This window comes from Pocillopora damicornis, chromosome 5 (assembly GCF_964200805.1).
Source record: "Pocillopora damicornis chromosome 5, jaPocDami1.2, whole genome shotgun sequence".
Taxonomy (NCBI): domain Eukaryota; kingdom Metazoa; phylum Cnidaria; class Anthozoa; order Scleractinia; family Pocilloporidae; genus Pocillopora; species Pocillopora damicornis.
Window position 1 is genome coordinate 10839393 of NC_142674.1, and position 19637 is coordinate 10859029.

General features: G+C 35.2%; 1 protein-coding gene across 4 annotated transcripts in view; it reads right to left on the reverse strand.

Annotated features, from left to right (window-relative positions):
- LOC149045179 (CD320 antigen-like) overlaps positions 1–19637 on the reverse strand; it is a 31387-nt gene that overhangs the window by 7754 nt on the left and 3996 nt on the right. For 2 of the 4 annotated variants that reach the window (XM_089208078.1, XM_089208077.1), the window contains exons 2-3: positions 6210–6253; positions 5869–5909 (exon numbers count right to left, since the gene is read on the reverse strand). The gene's annotated coding sequence lies outside the window, so the exon portion shown is untranslated. Of the gene's footprint in view, positions 1–5868; positions 5910–6209; positions 6254–10518; positions 10671–12023; positions 12139–19637 lie in introns of those variants that run through there. The other 2 variants (XM_089208076.1, XM_089208075.1) reach the window with 2 other exon arrangements.

Consider the following 19637-nt stretch of genomic DNA (forward strand, 5'->3'; position numbering starts at 1 on the left):
GCCTCCCAGTAGGCACCCGAACAAGAACAGTCATATCTCTTAAACATTAGATTAAAAATTCACAAAATTTTTAGACAATGATCTTCACATGCACCTGCATGCAATGAACTACCAAAACACCTCTCAGTCATATAGAATGGAAAATATTAAAGAAAACACAACAACTTTCAGGAATTGATAAGATAAGCAATCTCATTTTGGTCATTTAACAACAAAAGATGCACCTAAGTACATGTTTCTAGTTCATTGCATGCAAAAATATACAGAGATCTCTCACTCCAAAAATGAGAAGAATTGAATAAAACCCTGGAAAGTTATCTTTGTTAGAGTGTCGGTAGTTTCACAAAATTCAAAATTGAGAGAAAACTGGTTTAAAGTTTCTAAACTGATCTTTTCAAGACTTAAACACAGTTTCCATGAATTAAACTGTTCAAAACTGACCAAGGCCATAGCTGACACCTTCAGTTTGCTTATTATGATCATCTTTTCGTTTTTTAAGGCCCCTAATCACTTTGTATCGCTTCTTGGTAGTAGCTTTGCTTTTATGTTGTGCAATATTAACTCTAAGCTGGTCTTGGAGTCTGAAACCCATCCTTGGTATATTTGCCAGGAGGAATACCAAGGGCTTGGAAAAGCTTAATTATACTAATTGAACCAATATTAAAATAAGAAACAGCATCATAAAGTCCTAATTCCAATGTCTCTCTTCCAACATAAATTTCTTTTGGAATCCTTTGCCATGTAAGCATCTTGCCATGTAAGCACTTCAGCAGCAAGCTGTTCTCACTAAGTCCAATATATTCTGGCTTTAGCTTGGCAATAACAGGTAAAGAAAGGCCAGGTCCATGCTTAAAGAGATTTTTATGGTTGGCTTTGTCCTTTTGATACTTGCACCAACTTGCATTACCTGTTGAGCAGAGGTCATGAAGTGGGCATGCCTCACTTGAGGCACAATGCATGAGGCTAGCATGGATAGCTTTCTTCATTCCAGCCAAATTTCCAACATTGGACCTTATGGCAATGCCATAATAGTTCTGCAGTTTATCAATTAGATTGTCTGTGAGTTTCCCTTTGCCTCCAAGGCCTGGATTGTCACGCTTTAATTTGCGAAGTGCAGTTCCAACCCTCTTCTGCACGTGACTGATGCATTCTTTCTTTTCCACTAAAATTCCAGCATCTTGATAAATATTCTTTATCCTGGAAAAACTCTTGCTGTCCCCATCCCCATAAAATTCAGTGTACCTGAGTTTGTGCAGCTCAACAGACCTTTGATATAGTTGATTGAAGCTTTCGATACGAAGCCGAAGATTCCTTCGCTTCGCTTTGATCATGTGAAATGCCATCTGTGGATTCACGTATCCCACTCGAAGTGCTTTCGACAGCAATCGACTCTTCTTCGTTAATTCTTGAACTATTTGTAAAGCGATTTCCATAAAATTTACGCTTCTTACGTCTCTGAGACAAAAATTTCGCCATTTTGATGATTGAAGCTCTCTCACTTGCGAAAATTCCTAACTAAATGATTGATAATAACGGCCGTTCACCGAAACATATCAAAACGAGGCTGAAAGTCATTGTTAGGCCCCAGTCTCCCAATAGATTACTCAAGATGCAATCAGTTTGCTTTGGCCTGGGTGGAAATCGCACTTTTAGGCCCTAAAAGGACGCTTTTAAAAATACGTTTCCATGGCAACGGAACAACAGTGCCTTAGAAATTGCATTTTATTACTATTTTATTACAAATTATTCGCAAAAAGACATTTGGGACGATTAAACAAAAGCCTTTAGAGGTGAAATCAAATGAGAAAAAAATGGACTCATTTTCAACAAAAATTGCGTTTTTTTTTGTATCGTACCACCTTAAACACATTTGTGGCAGTTTCTAAGGATCATGGTAATACCATCTCCGACAAGTTTCCTTTTAATTATCTTAAAGTAACTAAAGATTGCAAAGGTGTAATGTTTGATCAACACTCTTTGGAATTTTTCAAGTACCATATTTTCTTGCATAAGAGCTCTCCCCCGAATAAGCCCCCACCCTTTAGGCCAAAATGTCAAATAAGACCCATACCCTCAAATATGTGCCCCTCCCACTCCCCTCCTCACTTTCTTAATTAGTAGGGATACAAAAAAAGGCTTTTTCTATTGACAATTTATTTATAACTTTTAACCCTCATTTAAAGCGAAACATTAAGAATAATAGTGTCTTTTACACTCCAGTTATCCCTATATCCGTGTTCTTCTAGAGTTCGTCTATTTGCATTATCTATGCGCTTGAATTTTTTTCTATTGCTCCGCTCTTTGTAAATGGTCTTAACTTCCCAAGCACAACCAGACCATTCTCGAGGATCAGTAACATCTACGATTATATAGTTATTGGTATGCGTTTAGATGAAACAGTTGATGAGGAATTATAGCTCAATCAAAATGTGACCAACAGGCTTTAAACTGCTTCAATTTGTAAGTTCCAGTTGCATTATCATCTATCATCTTTTTTTAAGCAAATAAGTCTTTCCCCTTGAAGGATATTTATATTGACTTAACGTCTTCGTGGATTATGTAGCATACTTCCTTTTGTATTTCTATTTAAGAGTTAGCCATATAAAGATACAATAACATTGAAAAATAAAACTGAATAAGCGCCCCTCTCGATTAAGCGCCTTTCTTCAAATAAGCACCCCTCCCCCCTCCCCCCCCCCCCCCCCACCACCCCTTAGTTAGAAGAGGGGGATTCTGACGCATTTGAAAACAACCTTGATTTTAATAAACTACTAAATCGTTTGTCTCACGATGTAGTCACTTGAGGTGTAGATCTCGACGTTTCGGCTGCTTACTGCTTGTCTTCATCGGGCGATGGGGTCAACTGCTCACGCGTTACCATTTGTATCACGGCGATTGAGACGTCGCCATCTACATCTCAAGTGACTACATCGAGAGACGAAGTAAGTATTTTATTAAAATCAAGAGACAAACGATGAAACAGTTTATTATTAATTGCCACCACGATAAGTAATAACTTCTTTCACCGGATATTGACCTGAAGTATAGGCGCACAACCCGATTTCAGCAGTTATTGCAAACCTCTACATGGAGGTATTTCAAGAACAAGCAATAGAATCCACAACACAGAAATCCAAGATCTGGAAGCTCTACGTTGACGAAACCATCATCATCCTAGATCGCAGTTATGTCGACTCTCTCTTAGAGCATCTCAACAGTCGGCAACCTACCATCCGATTCACCATGGAAACTGAGAAAGACAACAAGATCGTCTTTCTCGAATCGTGAGTTACGAGGGAACCATACAGACGCCTGACCAACAGTGTCTACAGAAAACCAACTCGCAAAAATCAGTACTTAGCGCATGATTCACACCACCCTCAATAAGAAAGATGCGGTATTGTTAAGTGTTTGCATGACCGGGCGAAGCGTCTCGCGAAAAAATCATCAGTCATCAAGGAAAAGAGACATCTGTCATCAGTTCTTGTTTCTAACGGTTTTTCCTCCTTCTTTGCACAGAATATTACGAAAACAAGAAACTCTACCCTAAGCCGAGGGCCTGTGACGTAGTTCAAGTCTTCAGCGTTTTTGCCCTATGTAAAAGGTGTATCAGAGCCTCTTCGCCGTTGCCTAAAACAACAAGGCATCTGCGCAGTCTTCAAGTCCGAGACGACAATTACATTTAGTACGATCAAAGGACATTGTAAATCCCTCTAGGTAGGACAGTGTGGTTTACACGATTCCCTGTGAATGCGGCAAAACATCGGTGAAATGGGAAGACCTAAGCAAGAGAGGAGAAAAGAACACGAGAGGGATATACGTTTAGCCTGTACCCAGACCTCCGCTGTTTCTGCGCGCGCCAACAACTTGGAAATTTATTGATCGAGACTCACACTGGTACACCAGAAGAGTCAAGGAAGCTATTCACATGAGAATTCTCCCTGATAACATCGACAGGGATAATGGAATCGAAATTTGTGAAGCATGGATACCAACGATCAAGAAACACAAGGGGAGACCGGTTCGACAGCAGACCGCCAGGGGAAAAACCTGGGGTCGGACCTCTCATCATCATCATCACCGTCACTGTGCTCTAAAAGAGGATCAGTATCTCCAAACTCATCCATCTTAAAGTAAAATATCTATATTTTAAAATGAAAGTCAATGAAAAAAACCAACCCAAATTTTGAAATAAAAAAGACGTCAAACACCCTCAAGGCTGACCGCGCAATTCACGGTGTAACATTTAACCCTAATAGGGCATCTCCAGCTGAAGTCCTTAGAGTCCCAGTTCCAAAGCATAAAAACAGAGATGTCCTTGTGCCAGGACCTTTTTCACTCATCTTTGACTCAACAGTTAGTGGTCACGCAAACAATTATATCGTGAACAATGTTTCAAGAGCTCTTGTTGACAGGTTGACTGTGAAATTCGCAGAAATAATCGCACAGAACAATGATGTTTATGATCTAAACAAGCTCTATAAGGACCTCTCCTTGACTGAGAATGAGAGGGCGAGCATGTTCAGAGAAGTTATTCAGTCTGTCGATCTTTGAAAGATCAGATGCAATGCTGAAGATAAGAAGAAATCAGGAGTTGACAATGAGAATAAGCTCAATCGTTTATCAGAACAAATATTGGATTCCATCGTGAGATTTTGAAGGATCATGGATTCTTCCCAAGAGCTCTTTCTGATGAACTTTTTTTCGAGCTCAGGCTTGCACCTGCCAGTAATGTTCTAATAGGATCTGACAAGACGCAGCTTGCCTATGAACTGAATAAAATTAGCTTGAGTATGAAGTCATTCGCAGTCAAGAACTCGCTGATGAGGCCTCGTCTAACCACAAAAATCGGAAAGAGATTCATGTGTGAGCATGTCACTCAAGACAATCTCAGTAGATAAGGGATTAGACACAATCATCAATGAGGGCATCAATGTTCCAAGGAAGTCAATGAAGGGACTGCGATGCCGCTGGTGAGAGAGGCAGTGAGAGGGGATTCAATCCTCACATCACTGAAGTGAAGGTGATTGTCGATTGAATCCCAAATAAGGTTAACAGCCAAGGAATGGAGGGAATATGTGGGAAGAGGTCTTCAGAAGATTGGGGAAGGAAAACAGCGCGATAAATGCAACAAACTTTTACGCTGGAACCCTAACCCGACACCCCGATGGCGTGACATGAAGATCATTCGAGATTATAATATTCGCATCCTCCTCAGACCTCACGAGTGAGACATTGTGAATTATTATTCACCAGTGAACAATTCAAGTTTCCTTGAAATCGAGGTTGTCTCCAAAATGTGCATGAACTGTTTTTTTAAATCAAAGTTGATTGACTTGAAATCAAGGTTAAATTTCATGAGTTGCCTTAAAGAGCAAGGTTGTTTTCAAAGTCCGTCTGAATCCCTCTTTTCTAACTACCCTCTCCCCCCCCCCCCCATTTTAGGGAGACAGTATGTAGGCAGGACCCGCATGTAAGCACCAAGGAAGCTATTAAATGTTTTTGGGTGTGTCTAAGATATATTCTCGGACCACACCTAATAACGCGCAATGGGTACTGAATCAGAAGTTTATCCTCTCCCACTCCCATATATTCGAAACTACTTTGCTCCATAACCCAATGTAGTGTGATTGAATTTTCTGGCTACAAATTTAAAGGAAAAAGAACCAAAAAACACATTTCGAACATCCGAAAAAGTTTTGGAAACTTTATCAATTTAATGTGTGATCTGCGTAGTACGAATTTCTCTCTCTCTTTCATTTTCTAGTACGCTGGGTTATTAATTTGTCACTAATTTATGACCACCTATGGTGATATTGTAGCGCTTCTGATAAACTTGTAGGTGGCGATGAAAAAGGAGCACCTCACCTTTCTTGCACCTTGGCAGTGACTCAAAACGCTGGTACAATCTGCAAGAATAAAAACATTGTCAACGATGAAATCGGAGCGTTTTTCAAACGGAACTGGAACACTTAAGGATAGGAAGTCAATCAGTCACGCTTTGATTAGTTGTGTTATTTGCTCGTCAAGGCCATCTATAGTAAATTCTAATTAGACAAGTTCACTGAGAACTGGAATTTTATAACCAATTTGTTCGGTGTAAAAATAAAAAATCATATCGAAAATAACAGGGACATTTATAACGAAACTTGATAAAGCACCGTTGAACATCAATGTAAAAGTTCGACGCGTTTCAAATGAATATTTACCTCTGGTGCTACATATTTCTTAAAATAAATCCTCCGTTACCGTTCTGTTGAGATAGAAAAGACAATGGTGATCATGAGAATTTATATAATTATAATGATGATGATATTGATAATAATGAAAAAAATATCTTTTATGAGGATGATATAAATAACAATGATGTATAGACATGTAAATAATCATGTAGCTTTAATTTTTTCCTAGCTCGACGAGCAATCTTCAAAAAAGCATATTATTCTTTCGGTTCATCACAATTTAAACTTATGACATCATTATTATGTTAAAAAATGCCAATCAAGTAATACATCTTTAGTGCGTACAACCATCTGCTAACAAATACCACGATTAGCTTACTGACGTCACTGGACTGTTTTTCCAGCAGTTATCAGCAATTGAGAAGCGTTCATTTATTTCTAGCGAACAACAACATTTAAAATTAAAAAGCCTTCCCAAACAAAGTGGAGATTCGCCAGATATAAAACCTCGTTCTGTGATGACACAAACAATAAAAAGGATGAAGATGACGAATATTTTGCAAAAGAATGTATTTCAGAACCAACCATATTCAACCAACTATATTCAACTAACTATATTTATATTCATATTCAACCAACTATATTCTTTGAATGTTTATGACTTTACTTCGAAGCGAGCCAATAAGAGGACAGCAAAATCGTTCCATGGCAACCATCTGGTGTAGAATTTAGTGTTAACTAAAAGTAGTTTATTTAAACATTTTTTTCCCTTCTAAACAGTTTTAAACTAATGGTAAATAAATTTCAGTTCACTGCCAAAGCTATTGCCTTGAATGAAAAGTAGTTTATTTAAACAATTTTTCCCTTCTGAACAGTTTTGAGTTAATTTTAAATTAACTTCAAGTCACTGCCAAAGCTCATGGAAAACTTATTTTTCTTTTAATCATTACCTTTCAGTGACACCGCTAAGATCTCCTTTATTTTTAATGCGCAAAATAAAACTACCGATAATTTATTTGCCGTAATCGTGCCAAAAAAATTTTTCTTCAGGCATTATCATTATTTCAAATAAGCCAATCAAGTAAGAGATTGTTAACTCTTACAACCATCTGGTGACGAGTAGCATAATTATTTCACTAGCGTCATTAGATTGTTGAAATCGATGGCTGTCAAAATTGGTCCTTTTAGAAACTCTGGAGACTCTAGTATCACGACCAGTTTAATATTTCGTTTATCTTTTTTCTGGCGAGTTTTGCTACTTGCAAATGAAAACAAATAATATGATAGTAATACCTTTTTCAACTTTTCCTTTTGTTGAAAAATTGATTATTTCGAAACGAAATGGTTATTTGCTAGATATAAAACCTCGTTACGTGATAACACAAACAATAAATGGGAAGAGAGCATGGATTTTGCATAAGAATGCATTTTAGAATACAATAACTATTTTCTTTAAATTTTTACGACTTCACTTTGAAGCGAGCCAATAAGAGGACATCAAAATTGTCCCATTGGAACCATCTGGTGTAGAATTAAGTGAGTGTTAACTAAAAATAGTTTATTCAAACAGTTTTTCCTTTCTAAACAATTCTGAGTTAATTGTAAATTAATTTCAACTCACTGCTAAAGCTAATGGAAAACTTATTTTGCTTTTATTTGCCATAATCGTTCCCAAAAAACATGTCTTTGGGCATCATCATTATTTCAAGTGAACCAATCAAGTAAGAGATCGTTAATAGTTGCAACTATCCGGTCACAAATAACATAATTGTTTTACTAGCGTCACTGGACTGTTGTAACCAATAGCTGTCAAAACTGGTGCTGTAGAAACCCTGGAGATTTACCAAATTTACGAACGATTCATATTTAGTTCATCTTTTGTCTGTCGAGTTTTGCTTCTCGCATTTTTTTTTTCGCGTACCTGTTTTCATTTCGTGTTTTGTTTTGTTTTTTCGCAGTTATTAGCAACTGAGAAGCGTTTAGCTATTTTCAACGATCAACAACGGATAAAATTAAAAACCCTACGATACAATTAATCTAAGTGCATCATGGTAAATTCAATCGGCAGAATAAAAAAATGGGTGATGATCTTTAGCGAAAATTGATTATACACAGCGCATCACCAACAACTTGACAATTGAATTAAACAATTAATAGGCCAAGAATGAAACATATTTTACTGACCCGAACAATACCAGAAGAAAACAAGTAATATCATAATAATACCTTTCTAAACTTTTTCCTTCTGTTAAAAAAATTGGTTATTCCCAAAAAGTGGAGAGGCGCTAAATATAGAACCTCGTTGCGTGATAACACAAACAATAAAAAGGAAGAGGATGACATGGATTTTGCATAAGAATGCATTTCAGAATCCAATTACTATATTCTTTAAATGTTTATGACTTCACTTTGAAGCGAACCAATAAGAGGACATCAAAATTGTCCCATGGCAACCATCTGGTGTAGAATTAAGTGCGTGTTAACTAATAGTTTATTTAAAAAGTGCTTTTTTTTGTTATAAACGAGAGCTGTCGAAATTGGTGCTTTTACTAACTTCGGAGATTTAGCATTACGAACAGTCCAATATTTAGTTTATCTTTTTTCTGCCGAGTTTTCCCTCTTGCTCGTTTCGTTCTTAGCAATTATTGACTCAAACTCAATCGGCAGAATCGAAATAAACATGTGTTTGGACATCATTATTTCAAATGAGCTAATCAAGTAAGAGATCGTTAACGCTTGCAACCATCGGGTAACGAATAACGTAATTATTTTACTAGCGTCACTGGACTGTTTTAAACGAGATGTGTCGAAATTGGCGCTTTTACTAACTTCGGAGATTTTGCATCACGAACATTTCAATATTTAGTTTATCTTTTTTCTGCCGAGTTTTCCCTCTCGCTCTATTTTTTTCGTACTTGTTTTCATTTGGTGTTTTGTTTTGATTTATTTTGGTTTTTTTTCAGCAGTGACGAATGACATGACTAGCGTCATCAGACTGTATAACCGATTTCTGTCAAAATTGGTCGTTTTTAAAACTCTGGAGATTTGAATATTACGAAGAGTTTAAAATTTGGTTTTCTCTGTTCTGTAGAGTTTTGCTTCTCGCCCTTTTTTTTTCGTACCTGTTTTTATTTCGTGTTTATTTCGTGGTGACGAATGACATAACTACTTTACCAGCGTCATCGGTCTGTATAACCGATTGCCGTCAAAAATGGGTCCTTTTTGAACCTCTGGAGAATTTAGCATTACACAGTTTGAAATTTGGTTTTTCTCTGTTTTGTTGAGTTTTGCATCTAGCTTATTTTTTCCTACCTGTTTTTACTTCCTGTTCTTTTGTTTTCTTTGTTTTTTTCTCACCAGTTATTTACAATTGAGAAGCGTTTGGCTATTCTCACTGACCGACAGCAAATATCATTAAAAAAAGCCTATAATGCAACTGAATAAAGTGCATCATGGTAAATGTCATCGGCAGAATCGAAATAAAATGGATGGAGATCGTCGACTAAAATTTACAGCGAATCATCAACATTTTAAAACTGAATTGAACATTTAGTAGGCCTAGAATAAAAAGTAGTTTATTTAAACAGTTGTTCCCTTCTGGACAGTCTTGAGTTCATTGTAAATTAATTTCGACTCACTGCCAAAGCTCATGGAAAACTTATCTTTTGTTTTAATCATCACCTTTTAGTGACACTGCTGAATCCTAAGATCTCCTTTCTTTTTAATGCCAAAATTAAAAAAAACTACATTTGAATTTATTTGCCATAATCGTGCCAAAAATACATCTCTTTGGGCATCATTATTATTTCAAATGAGTCAACCAAATAAGAGATTGTTAACGCTTGCAACAATCTGGTGACGAATGACATAACTATTTTCCTAGCGTCATCGGACTGTAGAACTGATTTCTGTCAAAATTGGTCCTTATAAAAACTCTGGAGATTGCAGTATTGCGAACAGTTTAAAATTTGGTTTTCTCTGTTCTGTCGAGTTTTAATTCTCCCTTTTTTTTCGTACTTGTTTTTATTTCGTGTTTTGTTTTGTTGTTTTTTTTTTTTTTGCAGTTACTGGCAATTGAGAAGCGTTTAGCCGATTTCAGCGACCAGCAGCAAATATTTGTAAAAACAGCTACAATGCAACTAAATAAAGAGCATCGAGGTAAACTCAATCGGCAGAATTGAAATAAAATGGGTGAAGATCGTCAACGAAAATTGAAAGCGAATCATCAACAATTTAACAATTGAATCAAACAACTAATAGGCCTAGAATGAAACTCGTTTTAGTGTTCTAAACAATACCGGAAGAAAACAACTAATGATGATAATGTCTTTCTCACCATTTTTCTTCTGTTGAAAATTTGATTACTTCCAAAGTAAAAGGAGAGTCGCTAGATATAAAGCCACGATCCGCGATGACACAAACAATAAAAAGGAAGGGTATGACGAGTATTTTGCATAAGGAAGTATTTCACAATCCAATAGCTTTTATCTTTATATGTTTATGACCTCACTTCGAAGGGAGCCAATAAGAGCACATCAAAGTTGTCTCATTGCAACCATCTGGTGTAGAATTAAGTGCGTGTTAACAAAAAATAGTTTATTCAAACAGTTTTTCCCTTCTGAACAGTTCTGAGTTCATTGTAAATTAATTTCAACTCACTGCCAAAGCTAATAAAAAGCTGAATTTTTTGTTTTAGTCATTAGTTTTTAGTGACACTGCTGAATCCTAAGATCTCCTTTGCTTTTTATGCGCAAATTTGAACTACCGTTAAATAAATTTGCCATAATCGTGCCAAAAGGAAACATGTCTTTGGGCATCATCATTATTTCAAATGAGCCAATCAAGTAAGAGATTGTCAACGCTTGCAACCATCGGGTAGCGAATAACGTAATTATTTTACTAGCGTCACTGGACTGTTGTAAACGAGACGTGTCGAAATTGGTGCTTTTACTAACTTCGGAGATTTAGCATTACGAATAATTCAGTATTAAGATTACCTTTTTTCTGCCGAGTTTTCCCTCTTGCTCTATTTTTTTCGCACTTGTTTTCATTTCGTGTTTTGTTTTAATTCGTTTTGGTTTTTTTTTCAGCAGTGACGAACGACATGAGTAACGTCATCAGACTGTTTAACCGATTGCTGTCAAAATTGGTCCTTTTAAAAACTCCGGAGATTTATATATTACGAAGCGTTTAAAATTTGGTATTTTCTCTGTTCTGGAGAAATTTGCTTCTCGCTTTTTTTTCGTACCTATTTTTATTTCGTGTTCTTTTGTTTAGTTTCGTTTATTTTAATAGTTATTTACAATTGAGAAGCACTGAGCTATTTTCAGCGACCGACAACAAATATCATTAAAAACGCCTACAATGCGATTGACTAAAGTGCATCATGGTTGACTCAATCAGCAGAATCGAAATAAAATGGGTGAAGATTGTCAACGAAAATTGACAGCGAATCATCAACAATTTAACAATTGAATTAAACAAATAATAGGCCTTCTTGCCTCTCGCTTTTTCTTTTTTTTTTTTCTTTTTTTTTTCGTGTTCTTTTGTTTTGTTTCGTTCTTAGCAGTTATTGGAAATTGAGAAGCGTTTAGCCGATTTCAACGACCGGCAGCAAATGTTTTTAAAAGCGCCAACAGTGCAACTAAATAAAGTGCATCATGGTAAACTCAATCGGCAGAATTGAAATAAAATGGGTGAAGATCGTCAACGAAAATTGACAGCGAATCATCAACAATTTAGCAATTGAATCAAACAACTAATAGGCCTAGAATGAAACTCGTTTTAGTGATCCGAACAATACCAGAAGAAAACGGCTAATGATGATAAGGTCTTTATCACCTTTTTCCTTCTGTTGAAAATTTGATTACTTCCAAAGTAAATGGAGAGTTTCTAGATATAAAGCCACGTTCCACGATGACAAAAACTATAAAAAGGAAGAATATGACGAATATTTTGCATGAGGATGTATTTCAGAATCCAATAACTATTATCTTTCTATGTTTATGACCCCACCTCCAAGGGAGCCAATAAGAGGACATTAAAACTGTCCCATTGCAACCATCTGGTGTAGAATTAAGTGCGTGTTAACTAAAAATAGTTAATTTAAACAGTTTTTCCCTTCTAAACAGTTTTGAGTTTTTTGTAAATTTATTTCAGTTCACTGCCAAAGCTAATGAAAAACTGAATTTTTTGTTTCAATCATTATGTTTTAGTGACACCGCTGAATCTTAAGATCTCCTTTGTTTTTAATGCGCAAACTAAAACTACTGTTGAATAAATTTGCTATAATCGTGCCGAAAAAAAACATGTCTTTGGGCATCATCATTATTTCAAATGAGCCAATCAAGTAAGAGATCGTTAGCGCTTGCAACCATCGGGTAGCGAATAACGTAATTATTTTACTAGCATCACTGGACTGTTGTAAACGAGAAGTGTCGAAATTGGTGCTTTTACTAACTTCGGAGATTTAGCATTACGAATAGTTCAATATTTAGTTTATCTTTTTTCTGCCCAGTTTTCCCTCTCGCTCTATTTTTTTCGTACTTGTTTTCATTTCGTGTTTTGTTTTCATTTGTTTTGGGTTTTTTTTCAACAGTGACGAATGACATGACTAGCGTCATCAGACTGTATAACCGATTTCTGTCAAAATTGGTCTTTTTAAAAACTCTGGAGATTTGAATATTACGAAGCGTTTAAAATTTGGTTATTCTCTGTTCTGTAGAATTCTGCTTCCCGCCTGGTTTTTTTTTTTTTTCACCTGTTTTTATTTCGTGTTTATTTTGTGGTGACGAATGACATAACTAATTTACCGGCGTCATCGGTCTGTATGACCAATTGCCGTCAAAAATGGGTCCTTTACAACCTCTGGAGAATTTAGTATTACGAATAGTTTAAAATTTGGTTTTTCTCTGTTCTGTCGAGTTTTGCTTCTCGCTTTTTATTTCGTACCTGTTTTTATTTCGTTTTCTTTTGTTTTGTTTCGTTCTTTTAAACAATTATTTACAATTGAGAAGCGTTGAGCTATTTTCATCGACCGACAAAAAAAAATTAAAACGTAAACTAAATCGGCAGAATCGAAATAAAATGGGTGAAGTTCGTCAAAGAAAATTGATTGCGAATCATCAACAATTTAACAAGTGAATTAAACAAGTAATAGGCTTTCTCACTTCTCGCTTTTTTTCGCACCTGTTTTTATTTCGTGTTCTTTTGTTTTGTTCCTTTCTTTTTAACGCGAAAATTAAAAAAACTACTTTTGAATTTATTTGCCATAATCGTGCCAAAAAAACACCTCTTTGGGCATTATTATTATTTCAAATGAGTCAGTCAAGTAAGAGATCGTTAACGCTTGCCACCGTCTGGTGACGAATAACGTAACTCCATTACCGATTGCTTTCAAATTGGTCCTTTTAAAAACTCCGGAGATTTTAGTATTACGAACAGTTTAAAATTTGGTTTTTCTCTGTTCTGTCGAGTTTTGCTTTTCGCTTTTTTTTTGTCGTACCTGTTTTTATTTCGTGTTCTTTTAATTTGGTTTGTTTTTTCGGAGTTATTGGCAATTGAGAAGCGTTTAGCCGATTTCAGTGACCGGCAGCAAATATTGTTAAAAACGCCTACAATGCAACTAAATAAAGTGCATCATGGTAAACTCAATCGGTAGAATCGAAATAAAATGGGTGAAGATCGTCGACGAAAATTGACAGCGAATCATGAACAATTTAACGATTGAATTAAACAACTAATAGGCCTAGAATGAAACTTGTTTTAGTGATCCGAACAATATCAGAAGAAAACAACTAATGAAGATAATGTCTTTCTCACCTTTTTCCTTCTGTTGAAATTTGATTATTTCCAAAGTAAATGGAGAGTCGCTAGATATAAAGCCATAATCCACGATGACACAAAAAAAAATTAAATTTGGTTTTTCTCTGTTCTGTCGAGTTCGGCTTCTCGCCTATTTTTTTTTTTTTTTTCGTACCTGTTTTTATTTCGTGTTTATTTCGTGGTGACGAATGACATAACTATTTTACCAGCGTCATCGATCTGTATAACCGATTGCTGTCAAAAATTGGCCCTTTTAAAACCTTTGGAGAATTTAGTATTACGAACAGTTTAAAATTTGGTTTTTCTCTGTTCTGTTGAGTTTTGCTTCTCGCTTTTTTTTCGTACCTGTTTTTATTTCGTGTTCTTTTGGTTTGTTTTTTTTTTTAACAGTTATTTACAATTGAGAAGCGTTGAGTTATTTTCAGCGACCGACAGCAAATATCATTAAAAAAGCCTATAATGCAACTGAATAAAGTGCATCGGCAGAATCGATATAAAATGGGTGAAGATCGTCGACGAGAATTGACAGCAAATCATCAACATTTTAACAACTGAATTAAACATTTAGTAGGCCTAGAATGAAAAGTAGTTTATTTAAACGGTTATTCCCTTCTGAATAGTTTTGAGTTCATTGTAAATTAATTTCGAATCACTGCCAAAGCTAATGGAAAACTTATCTTTTGTTTTAATCATTACCTTTTAGTGACACCGCTGAATCCTAAGATCTCTTTTCTTTTTAACGCGAAAATTAAAAAAACTACTTTTGAACTTATTTGCCATAATCGTGCCAAAATAAAACATCTCTTTGGGCATTATTATTATTTCAAATGAGTCAGTCAAGTAAGAGATCGTTAACACTTGCCACCATCTGGTGACGAATAACATAACTTTATTACGGATTGCTATAAAAATTGGTCCTTTTAAAAACTGCGGAGATTTTAGTATTATAAACAGTTTCAAATTTGGTTTTTCTCTGTTCTCTAGAGTTCTGCTTCTCGTTTTTTTTTTCGTGCCTGTTTTTATTTCATGTTCTTTTGATTTGCTTTGTTTTTTTGCAGTTATTGGCAATTGAGAAGCGTTTCGCTATTTTCAGCGACTGACAGCAATTATCATTAAAATCGCCTACAATGCAATTGACTAAAGTGTATCATGGTAAACTCAATCGGCAGAATCGAAATAAAATGGGTGAAGATCGTCAACGAAAATTGACAGCGAATCATCAACATTTTAACAACTGAATTAAACAAATAATAGGCTTTCTCACTTCTCGCTTTTTTATTTTGGGCCTGTTTTTATTTCGTGTTCTTTTGTTTTGTTTCGTTTTTAGCAGTTACTGACAATTGAGGAGCGTTTAGCCGATTTCAGCGACCGGTAGCAAATATTATTAAAAACGCCTACAATGCAACTGAATAAAGTGTATCATGGTAAACTCAATCGGCAGAATCGAAATAAAATGAGTAAAGATCGTCAACGAAACTTGACAGTGAATCATCAACAATTTGTTTTTTTCGTATCTGTTTCTATTTTGTGTTTATTTCGTGGTGACGAATGACATAACTATTTTACCGGCGTCATCGGTCTGTATAACTGAGTGCTGTCAAAAATGGGTCCTTTAGAACCTTTGGAGAATTAAGTATTATGAACAGTTTAAAATTTGGTTTTTCTCTGTTCTGTCGAGTTTTGCTTCTCGCTTTTTATTTCGTACCTGTTTTTATTTCGTGTTCTTTTGGTTTGTTTCGTTCTTTTTAACAGTTATTTACAATTGAGAAGCGTTGAGCTATTTTCAGCGACCGACAACAAATATCATTAAAAAAAGCCTATAATGCAACTGAATAAAGTGCATCATGGTGAATGTCATCGGCAGAATCGAAATAAAATGGGTGAAGATCCTCAACGAAAATTGACGGCGAATCATCAACAATTTAACGATTGAATTAAACAACTAATAGGCTTAAAATGAAACTCGTTTTAGTGATCCGAACAATATCGGAAGAAAACTGACTAATCATGAAAATGTCTTTCTCACCTTTTTCCTTCTGTTCAAAATTTGATTATTTCCAAAATAAGTGGAGAGTCGCTAGATATAAAACCACGTTAAAAACTCTGGAGTTTTGAATATTACGAAGAGTTTAAAATTTGGTTTTTCTCTGTCCTATAGTGTTTTGCTTTTCGCTTTTTTTTCGTACCTGTTTTTATTTCGTGTTCTTTTGATTTGGTTTGTTGCTTTGCGGTTATTGGCAATGGAGAAGCGTTGAGCTATTTTCAGCGACCGACAGTAAATATCATTAAAAACGCCTACAATGCGATTGACTAAAGTGCATCATGGTAAACTCAATCGGCAGAATCGAAATAGAATGGGTGAAGATCGTCAACGAAAATTGACTGCGAATCATCAACAATTTATCAACTGAATTAAACGAATAATAGGCTTTCTCACTTCTCGCTTTTTTTTGTGCCTTGTTTTCATTTCGTGTTCTTTTGTTTTGTTTCGTTTTTAGTAGCTACTGGCAATTGAGAAGCGTTTAGCCGATTTCAGCGACCGGCTGAAAAACTACGAAGATTTTAGTATTACGAACAGTTTAAAATTTGGTTTCTCTCTGTTCTGTCGAGTTTTGCTTCTCGTTTTTTTTTTTCGTACCTGTTTTTATTCCATGTTCTTTTGATTTGGTTGGTTTTTTTGCAGTTATTGCCAATTGAGAAGCGTTTACCTATTTTCAGCGACCGACAGCAAATATCATTAAAAACGCCTACAATGCGTTGACTAAAGTGCGTCATGGTAAACTCAATCGGCAGAATCAAAATAAAATGGGTGAAGATCGTCAACGAAAATTGAAAGCGAATCATCAACATTTTAACAACTGAATTAAACATTTAGTAGGCCTAGAGTGAAAAGTAGTTTATTTAAACAGTTTTTCCTTTCTGAGTAGTTTTGAGTTCATTGTAAATTAATTTCAACTCACTGCCAAAGCTCATGAAAAACTTATCTTTTGTTTTAATCATTACCTTTTAGTGACACCGCTGAATCCTAAGATTTCCTTTCTTTTTAACGCGAAAATTAAAAAAAACTACTTTTGAACTTATTTGCCATAATCGTGCCAAAAAAAACATCTCTTTGGGCATTATTATTATTTCAAATGAGTCAGTCAAGTAAGAGATCGTTAACGCTTGCCACCATCTGGTGACGAATAACGTAACTCCATTACCGATTGCTGTTAAAATTGGTCTTCTTAAAAACTTCGGAGACTTTCGTATTACGAAAAGTTTAAAATTTGGTTTTTCTCTGTTCTGTCTAGTTTTGCTTCTCGTTCTTTTTTTTTTTCGTACCTGTTTTTACTTCGTGTTCTTTTGTTTGTTTCGTTTTTTTTTACAGATATTTGCAATTGAGAAGCGTTGAGCTATATATTTTCAGCGACCGACAGCAAATATCATTAAAAAAGCCTTCAATGCAACTGAATAAAGTGCATCGGCAGAATCGAAATTAAATGGGTGAAGATCGTCAACGAAAATTGACAGCAAATCATCAACATTTTAACAAGTTAAGTTAAACATTTAGTAGGCCTTGATTGGAAAGTAGTCTATTTAAACAGTTTTTCCCTTCTGAATAGTTTTGAGTTCATTGTAAATTAATTTCAACTCACTGCCAAAGCTAATGGTAAACTTATCTTTTGTTATAATCATTACCTTTTAGTGACGACACTGCATCCTAAGATCTCCTTTCTTTTAAATGCGAAAATTAAAAACTACTTTTTAATTTATTTGCCATAATCGTGCCAAAAAAAAAGCATCTCTTTGGGCATCATTATTATTCCAAATGAGTCAGTCAAGTAAGAGATCGTTACCACTTGCACCCATCTGGTTACGAATAACGTACCTCTTTTACCGATTGCTGTGAAAATTGGTCCTTTTAAAAACTGCGGAGATTTTAGTATTACGAACAGTTATAAAAATTTGGTTTTTCTCTGTTCTGTCGGGTTTTGCTTCTCGCTTTTTTTTTTTTCGTACCTGTTTTTATTTCGTGTTCTTTTAATCTTTTTTTTGTTTTTTTGTTATTGGCAATTGAGAAGCGTTTACCTGTTTTCAACGACCGACGGTAAATATCATTAAAAACGCCACAATGCGATTGACTAAAGGGCATCATGGTAAACTAAATCGGCAGAATCGAAATAAAATGGGTGAAGATCGTCAACGAAAATTGATTGCGAATCATCAGCAATTTAACAAGTAAATTAAACAAATAATAGGCTTTGTCACTTCTCTCTTATTTTCGTGCCTGTTTTTATTTCGTGTTCTTTTGTTTTGTTTCGTTTTTAGTAGCTAATGGCAATTGAGAAGCGTTTAGCTGATTTCAGCGACCGGCTGAAAAACTACGGAGATTTTAGTATTACGAACAGTTTAAAATTTGGTTTTTCTCTCTTCTGTCGAGTTTTGCTTCTCGCTTTTTTTTCTGTACCTGTTTTTATTTCGTGTTCTTTTAATTTGGTTTGTCTTTTGCAGTTATTGGCAATTGAGAAGCGTTTAGCCGATTTCAGCGACCGGCAGCAAATATTGTTAAAAACGCCTACAATGCAACTGAATAAAGTGTATCATGGTAAACTCAATCGGCAGAATCGAAATAAAATAGGTGAAGATCGTCAACGAAAATTGACAGCAAATCATCAACATTTTAACAACTGAATTAAACATTTAGTAGGCATAGAGTGAAAAGTAGTTTATTTAAACGGTTTTTCCCTTCTGAATAGTTTTGAGTTCCTTGTAAATTAACTTCAACTCACTACCAAAGCTAAAGGAAAACTTATCTTTTGTTTTAATCATTACCTTTTAGTGACACCACTGAATCCTAAGATTTACTTTCTTTTTAACGCGAAAACTATAAAAACTACTTTTGAATTTATTTGCCATAAGCGTGCAAAAAAAACATATCTTAGGGCATTATTATTATTTCAAATGAGTCAGTCAAGTAAGAGATCGTTAACGCTTGCAACCATCTGGTGACGAATAAGGAAACTTTATTACCGTTGCTATTAAATTTGGACCTTTTAAAAACTCCGGAGATTTTAGTATTGCAAACAGTTTAAAATTTGGTTTTCCTCTGTTCTATAGAGTTTTTCTTCTCGTTTTTTTTTTCGTACCTGTTTTTATTTCATGTTCTTTTAATTTGGTTTGTTTTTTTGCAGTTATTGGCAATTGAGAAGCGTTTGGCTATTTTCAGCGACCGACAGTAAATATCATTAAAATCGCCTACAATGCGATTGACTAACATGAGTGCGTCATGGAAGAATCAATCGGCAGAATCGAAATAAAATGGGTGAAGATTGTCAACGAAAATTGACAACGAATCATCAACAATTTAACAAGTGAATTCAAGAAATAATAGGCTTTCTCACCTCTCGCTTTTTTATTTTGGGACTGTTTTTATTTTGTGTTCTTTTGTTTTGTTTCGTTTTTAGCAGTTACTGACAATTGAGAAGCGTTTAGCCGTTTTTAGCGACCGGCAGCAAATATTGTTAAAAACGCCTACAATGCAACTGAATAAAGTGTATCATGGTAAACTCAATCGGCAGAATCGAAATAAAATGGGTGAAGATCCTCAACGAAAATTGATAGCGAATCATCAACAATTGATTTAACAAT